General features: G+C 40.2%; 1 long non-coding RNA gene across 1 annotated transcript in view; it reads left to right on the plus strand.

Moving 5' to 3' along the window:
- LOC142455137 (uncharacterized) overlaps positions 1–6,202 on the plus strand; it is a 60,982-nt gene extending 54,780 nt beyond the window's left edge. The window contains exon 5 of the long non-coding RNA XR_012785745.1: positions 5,026–6,202. This is a non-coding gene — a long non-coding RNA (uncharacterized LOC142455137). The remainder of the gene's footprint in view (positions 1–5,025) is intronic.
- Positions 6,203–12,914: the final 6,712 nt, after the last annotated feature.

Below are 12,914 nucleotides of genomic sequence, written 5' to 3' on the forward strand. Positions count from 1 at the left end.
AAACTACGTCTTCCCACAAGCAAATTACTGGATAATACATGCAGGGGATGTGGGAAAATTTGCAGAGTGAGGATTTCGGGCACTAAATTCCCTGATTTAGTTTAGCTAAAACTCCAGCTATTCACTTTACGGTAAGTATTTGTGATGACGTTTCCATCTTTCTTGTTTATTTCTTCTTTCCTAGGCACTTCTTTCCTCATTGAAATCTGTTAAATCCAGATCTAGTAATCTCCCCTCTTCTCAGTCTATGAGATGTTCTACACTGCTGATAATAAGCTCTAAATTCACTCCATATGAATGGTTTTCCCACCAATATTTTCCATTGTGTTCATATCCTGATCAAATGCTTATTCTCGGTAGTGACTTTTCAGTGATAGCTAAGGCTGGTCAATCCCCAGGGTGTTTTTGAAGCAGATGCCCCTTGGTCACCAGAGTGGCTTTGTGTATGTGTTATGTATGTATATACAATGTAAAGTAAACATAAGAAAGCTTTCAGCTTGTGCTCATGTTTTAATATGGCAACTCTGTTGCCCCAACATTTTATTCACTCAGTTCCATTTTGCTCTCTTTTTCGGACAGAAGCATAATCCACATGGAATATTCATCATGATTCACATGGTTCCAAAGTGAGAAAAAATAGAGCGTAAGGTACACTTATGGTTTTCCTTGTAAGCACAGACACTTATGTTTACTGCCGTTGAGACTACACAGCATAATTTGTGTTTAAAATGGTTGGGGGGGGTGGTTGTCATGATTCAGTCATTGCTCTCGCTCTCTCTTGTACCTTCATCTTCTCCCTCTCATCAGCCCATCATAAACATCCCAAAGGCTAGTGTCTTAAAACTACTACCACAACAAGAAGGCACAGTAACATAACACCAGCTCTCTGACCTTGAGTTTCAGACATAACTAATTTAGGTTGTTGCCCTTTTACTTATTTATTTGTTATTATATGTTTGTTAGGTTATTGCTTTTAATGGAAAAACACAACCTCCTGTGTTAAATTAAATGATGGCACATTATTATGTGCAAACATATATATCCCCTTTAGTTTATAGCTCCCATAAAACTACTACCATCGATCAATTCTGACACATAGCAAGCCTGTAGCACAGGGTAGGCGGTTGCTTTCATTTGATATATATAGGGGTACCCTGTCCCCCAGCCAAAAACACAAACAAGCAGGAAAATGCTCTGTTTGGTGGAGCTTTTGCAGTATGCCTTTTCCCCGCTAGGCAAGCATCCAGCAACTTGCTCTGAGTTAGAGCATCCAGTGGTGTCGCCTGGGAAGGTTCTCTTTGGTCGCAGCAAATTTTTTGATCAAAGCAGTTTTGCTTAAACCTCAGTTTTGGTGATAGCCAATTTAAGAGAACAGTACGTGCAGCTGTGAAATTTTGTTTCCTGCTCAGGAAAAATGCCACAGACACAGTTGTGATGTTGAACACAACTTACAAGGACAGAGCTATGGAAAAAACTCAAGTGTATGAGTGGTTTTCTCATTTCAAAAAAGGTGAAATGTTGATTAAAGAAAGACAAACCTTGTTCTAGACCATGTTGACTGGTAGTACATTTGGAGTTCATCCCACCAAGTCAGACTGCTAATCAAGTTTTCTATTTAGAGATTCTGAAAAGATAGCATAATGGTGTGTGACAAAAAATGCCCAGTTTGTGGCAGAAGGGGTACTGGATTTGCCACCAAAACAATGCATCTGCTCATGCAGTCATTTCAGCGTGCCAATTTTTAGCAAAAAACAAAACAAAACAGCATGCCTCTCTTGCCCCACATACCTCACTTACTGGACCTCACTCAGTGGGACTTCTTTTTGTTTCTGCAAGTGTTGAAAGACGTGAAAGGACAGCGATTTGAAGACATAAAAGAGGTGAAGAAGAAAAAAAAACAGGAAAGTGTTTTCAGCCATCCAAACAGATGAGTTTGAAAACTGTTTCCAAAAATGGAATCGCAGATTTGACAAATGTATTAAGTGTAGTGGAGAATACTTTGAAGGTGATAAGATTGTTTTGTAAAAGAAAAAAATTAAATACATAGCTTTGGGAAATTTTATTTTGTGGGGGGCCCCCCTCATATATAAGGTCATTGCTTTCCAAAGGAAAAAAAATCTACATCCTGGGTGAATTTAAGTTGCCCACCCTTGCTCACATGCTCCCTGCACCCCTAAACACACAAGCAGATTCTCCAGCCTGCTCCCAAGAAAGTGGAACTGAGCAGGAGGAAAAAACTGGCCAAGTGCGTCAGAGAGGCAAGGTCCAGGTCCTGTCCTGAGTGCCAGGCTCAGGTAGCATCCTTGCTTTTTGCGGAATCTCCCACCTTGCCTCCACGAGCAACCATAAGTGCAAAGGGGATCTCAGATACATTGGGGAAGCTGTTTGGTGCGGGGTGAGGGCTGGGTACACGTGGGAATGACCACATAAGGCATGATCTCAGGTGCCTCTTCAAAAGAGACTCGACTCCATGACCTGGTCTGGGAGGCACTGCCAGACGAGGGAGAACTGCCAGCTTGTCTCCTGTCTCTCTCACACCCTAAAAGGAAAAGCTTCGAGAAAACAAACCAGTTCCCAATTATAGGACACACAGGACACTCCTTGATCCTTTGGCCCCGTGAGCCCTTCCCTGGAAGGCAAAAGAGCCACCTTGGCTCAGCTCTTGGCCAGGGTAACATGGTCAATGGCAGCTTGCCCGAGGCCAGGGTGCCCTAAGCAGGAGGCCAGAGAGGCAGGATGACTCCTGACAGCTGGCCTGTTACACATCAGGGTCATTTCTTGGTAAAGCACCTTCGGTTTGTTTTCTTCTTTTCTTTGTCCCTCTTCACTTCTCCGTCATTTCTTTTTAGGACTCTCTCGATCATAAGCCACCTTTACTCCAATCCTTCTTCAAAATCTAATTTTGGAGGAGCCTCAAAACAAGACATTGCATTCCATTTGGAGTATAGCTACTTCTTGGCTTTCTACTTTTTATAGTCTTGAAAGCTCACAGCAGCCGCTCTAGTCTGTCCTATGAGGTCACTATGGGTCAAAAACGGACTTGATGGCATTGAGTTTGTTTTTTTTGGGTTTGGTATACCAGAACTATGAAGCTACTAATACTTTCCATTGAGTGAAGCCTACAAGAAGGCAGGAAGCCTGGGAGACAGGGTATACAGGGTCAGTCTCTACAAGGGTGCAGCTAGTGAGACGCATCAGCATGACCTGTGTGAGTTAGTGGTAGACACGGCATCCTACAGTGCTTTATTAGACTATGTGGGCTTCTAACATTTTACTCTAATTTCCTGATTGTTCTAAATAGCTATGTTTGCTTTTGCAATAAAATATTAAAGAAAAATTCATATTTAAAAAAAGCCGGCATTTAAATGAAATAAGTTCTCTATTTTAAAAAACCAACCTGCACATTGTCCTTCAAAACTAAAGCAAATTCACTGGCATCCAGTCAGTCTGACTCACAGTGATCCTATTGGACAGGGTAGATCTGCCCCTGAGTTCTGAGACTTGTAACTCTTTACAGGAATAGACAGCCCTGCCTTTCTCCTGAGGAGCTGTTGGTGGATTTGAACTGCTAACCAGCTATTAGCAGCCCAACAAGTAACCCACTGCACCACCAGACCCAAGTTGGTGTTGATTTGCGATCCATAATTATTAACCTGAGCATGGTCATTAAAATGGCAATGTTGGTGTGCAACGTTGCTAGTTGCCTTGCTTAAGGGCTCAAATGAAAAAACAAAGAAAACAAGCAAATCTCCTGGTGCAACTACACTGTGGGACAGAATCCAAATTCTGCCCTTCTGAAAAGCCAGCTGTCATTGAGTCAAGTCTGACTCACAGCAAGCCTGTAGCAGAGAATAGAACTTCTCCCTCGAGTTTCCAAAGCTGCGAGTCTTTGGGGGAGGAGAGAACCTCTTCTTTCTCCTAGGAAACAGTTGCTGGGTTCAAACTACTGACCATGCAATTAGAAGCCCAATGTGTAACCCACTACTCCACAAGCCTCTGCCTTAGTAAAGCAATTGTTAAATACAATTTCCATGGTATTTAACACTCTTAAATATATTTTGTTTAATTTTACAGGATAGATCAGGGATTCTTAACCTGGGGGTCGTGACCCCTTAGAGGTTTGAGTGACATTTTCACAGGGGTCACCTGATTCATAACCGTAACAAAATTACAGTTATGAAGTAGCAACGAAAATCATTTTATGGTTGGGGGTCACCACAACATGAGGAACGGTATGACAGGGTCACGGCATGAGGAAGGTTGAGAACCACTGGGATAGACCAATAAATATCTGACCATGGAAAAATGTCTACGACGAAAAACACATTGGGCTTGTATATCAACATTCACTGAAGCACTCTTCACAGAAACCCAAATATAAAGTAAAATGCGGTATATACATACAATGAACTATGACTCTGCCATAAAGAGAAATGCATGTTGCATAGGTAAACTCTGGAAACATTATGCTACATACCGTAAGTCAGTCACAAAAGGAAAAATATATATGATCCCTCTTCTATAAAATACCACCACTCATTTCCCAGTTTGTCATACTGTGGTTGTGACACTGGATGGGTCACCCAAAGGGAACAGGTTTCAGTGGAGCTTCCAGCACAAAACAGATAATAAAGTAGGAATTGTCTAACCATTTTGGAGGAAAGAGCCACTAAAATTCTTATACATAGTTTTAGAACATTGTCAGATACGGAGGGCTTAATGAATGGAAACAAAATATTGTCAGAGATAATGTCAGAGGATGGGGCCCTTGGGTCGGAAGACACTCAAAATATGACAAGTATTGGAAGCAATGAAGCACTCACTTGTCTCTGCCAGGAAATTTGGAAGACAGCTAATTGGCCAACTGACTGGAAGAGGTCCATATTTGACCCATTCCATAGAAAGGTGAACCAACAGATTGCTCAAATTATGAAATAATATAATTAAAATCACATGCAAGTAAATTTGGGGGGAAGATCATCCAAGGACATTTGCAGCAGCACATTAACTGGCTTCCACTTTCAGGTCACACTCAGAAGAGGACATGGAACCAGGTCTGTCATTGCTGATGTCAGATGGATCTTGGTTCAAAGCAGAGAATACCAGAAAAATGTTTATTTGTGTTTTGTTGTCTATGCCAAGGAATTAACTTTGTGGATGAAAACAAACTGTGGATAATGTGAAGAATGGGAATTCCAGAACCCTTCCTTGTGCTCATGTGGAACTGGTACATGAATCACAAGGCAGTTGTGAGAACAGAGCAGGACATAATGCATGATTTAAAATTAGGAAAGGTGTACCACAGGGTTGGATCCTCTCACCATACATATTTAATCTGTATGGTGAACAAATCATTAGCGAAACTGGCTTCTATGAAGAAGAAAACAAGACCATAATTGGAGGAAGGCTTATTAACAACCTGTGATATGCAAATGACACAACCTTGCTAGCCGAAAGCAAGGAGGACTTGAAGCACTGCTGAAAAAGATCAAGGATCGCAGCTATCAGTGTGGACTACAACTCAATACAGAGAAGACCAAAATCCTCACAATTGGGCCAATAGGTAACATCATGATAAATGAAGCGAAGCTGTCGATTATTTCACCTTGGATATATAGTCAGTGTTCACGGAAGCAGTAGTTAAGAGATCAAAAGATGAGTTACATTGGGTGACTATGCAGGACAAAACCTCTATGAAGTACTGAAAAGCAAGGGTGTTACTTTGAGGACTAAGATGCACTGACTCACGCCATGGTATGTTCCACTTTCTCATATGCATGTGAAAGTTGGATATTAAATAAGGAAGACCAAAGAAAAATTCAAGTGTTTGAATTGTGGTGCTGGAGGAGAATATTCAAAATACCTTGGGCTGCTAAAAGGACAAACAAATGTGTCCTGGAAGAAGCATGGCCAGGGACAAGGATGACATGACTTCGTCCTACATATTTTGTACGTGTTATCAGGAGAGACAAGTCTCTGGAGAAAGACATCATGCTTGGAAACAGAGTGGGAGCAAAAAGAGGTAGGTCCTCAGTGAGATGGATTGACACCATGATGTAACAATGGGCTTAAGGCTAGGAGTGATAGTGAGGATGACACAGGACCAGGCAGTGTTTTGTTCTGCTGTGCAGAAGACGGCTATGGGTCAGACCCAACTCCATGGCACTTAACAATACCAACAACATGTAGAACAGGCCAGTGTATAGAGTCCGTAGTTTATTAGTTGTAGCTGGGGGAGGGGGGTGGAGGGTGAGGGGTGGGGAGATAGGAGGCTGTGGTAGTTACATAATCGAGTGCCAACTTGAGACTATTAAGAGTGAAGTGGTGGAGTTTAGCCTATCAATAAGGTTGCTGCTTGATGACCTCATTTGTAGACGCTACGGAGATAAATAGCTCCCTGGAGGCGGGACACACTCTCTGCTTTGTATTCCTGATGATAAGACACATAGAGTTATGCTAGAGCCCTGGAGCTGGAGGAGTGACATGGAGACCCACGCCAGCACAAAGATGCATCTACAGCCACTGGATCTACAACACTTTGCACCCTGTGATCTTCCTGCATTCAGTGTCATCATATGTGCTACATGAGTCTGAAGAAGAATTTGTAGACTGGTAACAGACATATGGGCTAATATCGGACTTATATCAGACTTAACCTGGACTGGACTGGGATGTTTTCTTAATTGATCTTTGATATAAAGTTCTCTCTTAGACACATATCAGTGTCTCTGGATTTATTTCTCTAGTCTACCCGGACTGACACGGAGGCCATCAAATAAGAGTTGCTGAGTTTCTGTAACTGGTGGACTAATTTGGAAAAGGATAGTGGTGATTGTACATGATGAATGCAATCAATATAATTGAATTTTACATGTAAAATGTTGAATTAGCAAATGTGTTTTATGTGTTTTTTATCACACACAGGGAAGGTTAAAATACAATGGGTATCAGTTAAAATATGTATTGTCAGCTCCTTCACCCCTCAAAATAGTCATTCTTTTTTGATGGTGATTATTTCTTACTTTGATTCAACCAACATCAGAATTCCAAGAAAGAATCAAGTAGAATGTTGCTCTTCAGATGACATAGCTCATTTTCATACATATAGACACACTATGTACAGCAGATTGTGTGATGATGTCTCACTAGATATGTGACAGGACACTGGAATCTATCCTAGACCAGACACATGCATGTGGCTTTTTATATAAATTTCATTTCTGGCATCTGTAGCATGTGCAATGTGTTGCTAAGCCCTCTGAAGCAGCACCGTTTTGAGAGGTTAGAGTACAAAACCCTTTACAAAGATGAAGCATTATTTACAATTCTAAAGCACCGATAGAAAGTACACAGAAATCAGGGGAAGGCTTCCCAGAGAGAAAATAAAGATGCAGCTGAATAATAGCACATACGTATCAAGCACCACAACACTCTAATGCGTCCTACTTTCCCCTTTTCCGCAATTCTGTCCGTGTTCCGGGAACAGAAAGAAAGAAAACCTTGGAGCCTGGTTAATGAGAAAGCTCCTTGAGTTATTATATTTACCGTATGCAAATGGCTAATCTACTAGATTAAACATCCATTTTCTGCTTTTGATTTTAGAAATCTGTTTATGAATTCTTATAACTGTTACCTTTTGGTATTTATGAGCTTGGAGAGCGATTTTGTTTGAGCTCCAAAGACAGTCAGCTGCTTTGGCTCTCTGTTAATGCAGCTAGTACCGTCACCCTGTCTGTCGGCAGAGATGGACTAACAGCACAGGTTTTTGTGAGCATCAGCTCCCATAGCCACAAGGTGGTTCCTCGTTGACAGACAGCGGAGATGTTTCACAAAGCAAGTTATGTAGCCCAAGCAAGCTTCTCAACTCTTCAGTTGCTGGCGTGAATCCTTGTAGTTGCTGTCTAGAAAACTGTTGCTAGGCAACTATTTTGAAAATGGACACCTAGCAACTAGTGGGTGCCATCTTCCTTCTCTGCTCTCATTCTGTGAAGAGATATGTGACTTTATAAATCCAAGGTGACATAAGATGCCCAGTAGGATGTGAGAGAGGAATCAATATATATATATATATAAATATATATATAATTATTATTCTACACTACATATAGAGAATATGCATATATTGTGCATTTATTCTATGTTTTATATATATAGTATACACATATGTATGCACACATATAGAGAGAATCCTTACACTATTAGTGACTATTTCTGGAAATATTTTAAAAGGAAAACAACATACCATTCATGATTGACTATTTTCTCAATATTTTCATTCTTTTAGATCTAAAGTTAATCACCTCCTAAACCAAAATGCGAGTGTTTTTATTGTGTGTTATTTTATATTTTTCAAGGTTGAATAGCTTGGCATTTCTCCCCCAAATTCAGTAAGTGTATAATTTTTATATAAAAGAAACAAAAGCTAAATACAAACTGTTGTATGGTCTATTTTGAAAATTTCTTGGTGAGGATGATGAACTAAAATAAACCAAGCTATCTATGATCAATTACTGTTCCAGGCTGGGGCATAATCTTGTTTTGTAAATGAGAATTTACTTTATGCTCTCTTTTTCCTAACCAGTTGGGACATCATAGCATGAAAAATTAATGTAGCCTCAATCTTGGAGAGATGTGGGAATTGACACAGAAGTAAATATAAGTAAATTCTATATTTGTAGGATTCGCTTAATTTGTGAGTGACCAAAGCAAACCCACTGCCATTGGATTGATGCTGGCTCATGCTACCCCTCTGGGTTTCTGAGACTGTAATGTTTACAGGAGTAGAAAGTCCCATCTTTCCCCATTGCATGTGACACAGAATCCCACATTTTTTCATACTACTGGCTGCCATCCAGTCAAGTCGACTCCAAGCAAAATTGCTTCAAGGGTATTCTTTTTTTTAATTTTTTTTTATTTTAACAATTTATTGGGGCTGATACAATTCTTTTCACAGTCATACATATACATACATCAATTGTATAAAGCACATCTGTACAGTCTTTGCCCTAATCATTTTTTTCTCTTTTCTTCTTTTACATTTTATTAGGGACTCAAACAACTCTTACCACAATCCATACATATACATACATCAATTGTATAAAGCACATCCATACATTCCCTGCCCCAATCATTCTGAAAGTATTTGCTCTCCACTTAAGCCAAGGGTATTCTTGCCTGTAATCTTTATAGAAGCTGACCATCAGGCTTTTCTGCCATAGAGCTGCTGGGTGGCTTCAAACTTCCAAACTCTGCATTGGCAATCTATGGAGAATCATTTGTGCCACCCAGGCTCCTTGGGTCCAAAGTGATAGTGGTGTAAGCAAGGCTGCATGTTGGACTGATAGTCATTGAAAGTGATGGACTGGAAGTGAGTAGTTAAAAACCACCAGCCACTCTATGGGAGGAAAATGAGGTGGTTTTTTTAGGGGGGGGGGGGAAGGAAAACTCCTATAAAGAGTTACAGTCTCAGAAACCCACAGGTGCAGTTCTACTCTGTCCCATATGTTCCCTGAAAGTCAGAATTGACCTAATTACAGTGAGTGAGGTGTGCATGCCTATCAGTTAGAGATTCTGTTACTGAGGAAGAAGAGACCAATCAAAGAGCAATACAGTCAATAATCTTTGGGAATTCAGAGAAGATATGTTTCTTTATTTTAAGTTTAAGCTCAATTTTTATGAAAAGGTACCTTTATTTCTTCCCAAGATTACCATCTTTTAACATAGAGTATCTTTTTCTTTCCTTTGCTATGGTATCACCCTTATTTTCTCTCAGCTTCCAAAGCCATGAGCCAGTAATAGCAGAAGGAAAGGGAACATCTTCTTGACTGCATTATAAACCATGAGGGGAGAAGGCCCAGCAGGTAATTGTTGTTAGGTGTCATCCAGTTTGTTCTGACCCATGGTGACCCAGCGCACAACAGAAGGAAGCCCTGCCCGCTCCTGTACCACCCTCACAATTGTTCCTAATGTGAGTCCATTATTGCAGCCACTGTGTCAATCCATCTGGGAAGAGTCTTCCTCCTTTTGCTGCCCCTTCACTTTACCAAGCATGATGTTCTTCTTCAGGGACTGGTCTCTCCTGACAACATGTCCAAAGTATGTGGATGAAGTCTTGCCATTTTTTACTCTAAAGAGCCCTCTGGCCATACTTTTTCCAAGACAGATTTGTTGTCCTTTGAGCAGTCTGTGGTACTCCCAGTATTCTTCTCTAGCACACAATCAAAATGTATCAATTCTTCTGTCTTCCTTATTCGGTGTCCAACTTTCACATGCATACGAGGCTAATGCAAATACCATAGCTTGAGTCAGGCACACCTTAGTCCTCAAAGTAAAATTCTTGCTTTTAAATACTCTAAAGAGGTCTTATGCAGCAGATGTAAATTGAGAGATGGAACTATCATTTGAAGGCAGACATTGTAAGCAAGTACTGATTTACCCAAGATTTTAATGGCACATAATGACACATAAGTTAGGGGAGACACACAAGTTTTTAATGACACATAAGTTAGGGGAGACCTTTATAGAGACCTTTACAAGTGATGGTTAGTGAGGTTCCCCCATTCTTACCTAAGTAATCTTTGACCATTCATTGTGTTATCTTTATCAAAGGCAGTTGCAAGTTCTAATAATGAACCCATCATTGCCCACTGGTTGAATATTTGCAAAAACTAGTGCCAAGCTATGAAAAAGAGCAAGTAACCCTAAAGTTCTAAAGTTCTCCTCGCCTAAGGAGATTGAGAGTTTAAAATTCTTGAAAGAATAAAATGATATAGAGAAGGAAAGGGACTTTGTAGATCTATCTGCTCATCTGGATTTGAAATCTACCTCTGCTACTCATAAGCTAGATAACCCACTGCTATCGAGTTGACTTGACTCATAGTGACCCTGTACAGGGTTTCCAAGTTTATAGAGCTTTATAGGAATAGACGGCCTCATCTTTCTCAAGAGAAGTTGCTGGTAGGTTTGAACTATTGGCTTTGTGGTTAGCAGCATAACACCGAACCCACAGCTCCACCAAGTTCTTTATGAACTGTACAGCTCTAGGCAAATTGTTATTATGAATATTAAACATGATATATAATAGCACCCTTTCATAGCATAAATAATTAACCTTGCTGTAAGTAACTAAGTTGAAGTTATTATTTAGAGATTGGAGGATTCTAGGAGTGAATGCAGAATGTGACAAAACAAATGTATATAACAACCTTCCTGAAGAGGGAAACGGTGCTGAAGTATAACTTTGGAAAGCTGTGCACAAGTTCTGTACTATCAGAGTTCACGCAAAGACAGCTGGCTTTAGATAGTTAAAAAAACTGCATGCCATGGGGGAACAGGGTAACGTTTCTAAGGCTGCTTTATGTGCATAATTGAATCGAACAATTAAATTCATGAAAGATGTTAAGAGTCCGATTTATCACAGTTAGAGTGGAAGGTTAGAAATACACAAGAGAGGAGATGCCCTTTCCTCCATCCTCCTCCCACTCTCTGCACAGGCCTGGCTGCTGAGATCATGGCCGTCCTGGAGATTTGATGCACTGGCGACTGATGACCAAAGACGACAGACTAGACGAGTTGTGGGATGATGTCAAGGACATCTTACATGAAGAAAGCAAAAGGTCATTAGAAGTACACGAAAGTAGAAAAGATGGAAGTGGATGTCAGAAGAGGCTTTGAAATTTTCTCTCGAATGTAGGGTAGCTAAAGGAAATGAAAGAAATAATGAAAAGGATTGACCAGATAATATCAAAAGGTAGGATGGGAAGACAAACATATTGAAATGTGCAAAGACATGGAGTTACAAAATAAAAAGGGAAGAGCATCCTTAACATATCTCAAAGAACTGAAGAGAACATTTACACCTCAAGTTCCATATTGAAGGATTCCATGGACAAAATACTGAATGATGCAGAAAACATCAGAAGATGGAAAACATATGCACAGTTACGGTGCCAAGAAGAATTGGTAGATACTCAATCATTTCAAGAGGTAGCCAAGGGTCAAGAATGGTACTGAAGGAAGAAGTCCACGCTGCACTAGTGAAGGCACTAGTGAGAAATAAGGCTCCAGAAATTGACGGAATATCAATGGAAATATTTCAACTAGTTAATGAGGCATTGGAAGCACTCATTTTTCTATGCCAAGAAATGTATGTATGGCAATTTTTCTAAGTAAAGCTGCTATTAGCATTTGTTTACACACACGAAAAGAAATACACAAGAGAAAAAGGATGCAATGATCACGAATTAAAGTTGGAAGCATAATTATTCACTCATATTTAGATTAATATAGATACATATAGGAATATTTATACATATTGTATGATGACAGCTTCAAAAATTTTATGGAAACATCCCATTATCTTTTCCATGAGCTTTTGAACCCCCTGAATGTACGTGGGTTGGTATTGTTGTGACTCGCCATCAAGTCAGCTCTCATTCATAGCGACCATTGCAGCGTAAGACGGTGGCCAGTTTGCCCCTTCTCTGTGACTGGGTACACGTGTGAGCCCAGTGCTGTGGCTCTTACAGCCATCCAGCTCCTTGAAGGGTCCCCTTCACTCACCTTTTGCTTGACTCAACATGCCATCCTTCTCTAGAGATTGACCCGTCTAAGGAAACAAACCAGAATGTCACCACCTTTGTTTCTAAAGAGAATTCTGCTTATATCTCTTCTAGACGGAATTTTTCATTCACCTAGAAGTCTATATTCTTCACCAACACCAACATTCAAATGCATTCTTTTTCTCTCTTCCTTTCTCATTGTCTCACTTTTGCATGCTTAAGAGACAATGATTGGAAAGAACACTTTAGTCATCAGTGACTCCTTCGCTTTACAGAAATGTAATGAGATCTTTTCAGCAGATTTCCCAATGCAATTTTCCATTTCATATTTGGATTGCTACTTCCATGGGTGCT

The sequence above is a fragment of the Tenrec ecaudatus genome, chromosome 8 (genome assembly GCF_050624435.1).
Source record: "Tenrec ecaudatus isolate mTenEca1 chromosome 8, mTenEca1.hap1, whole genome shotgun sequence".
Lineage (NCBI taxonomy): Eukaryota > Metazoa > Chordata > Mammalia > Afrosoricida > Tenrecidae > Tenrec > Tenrec ecaudatus.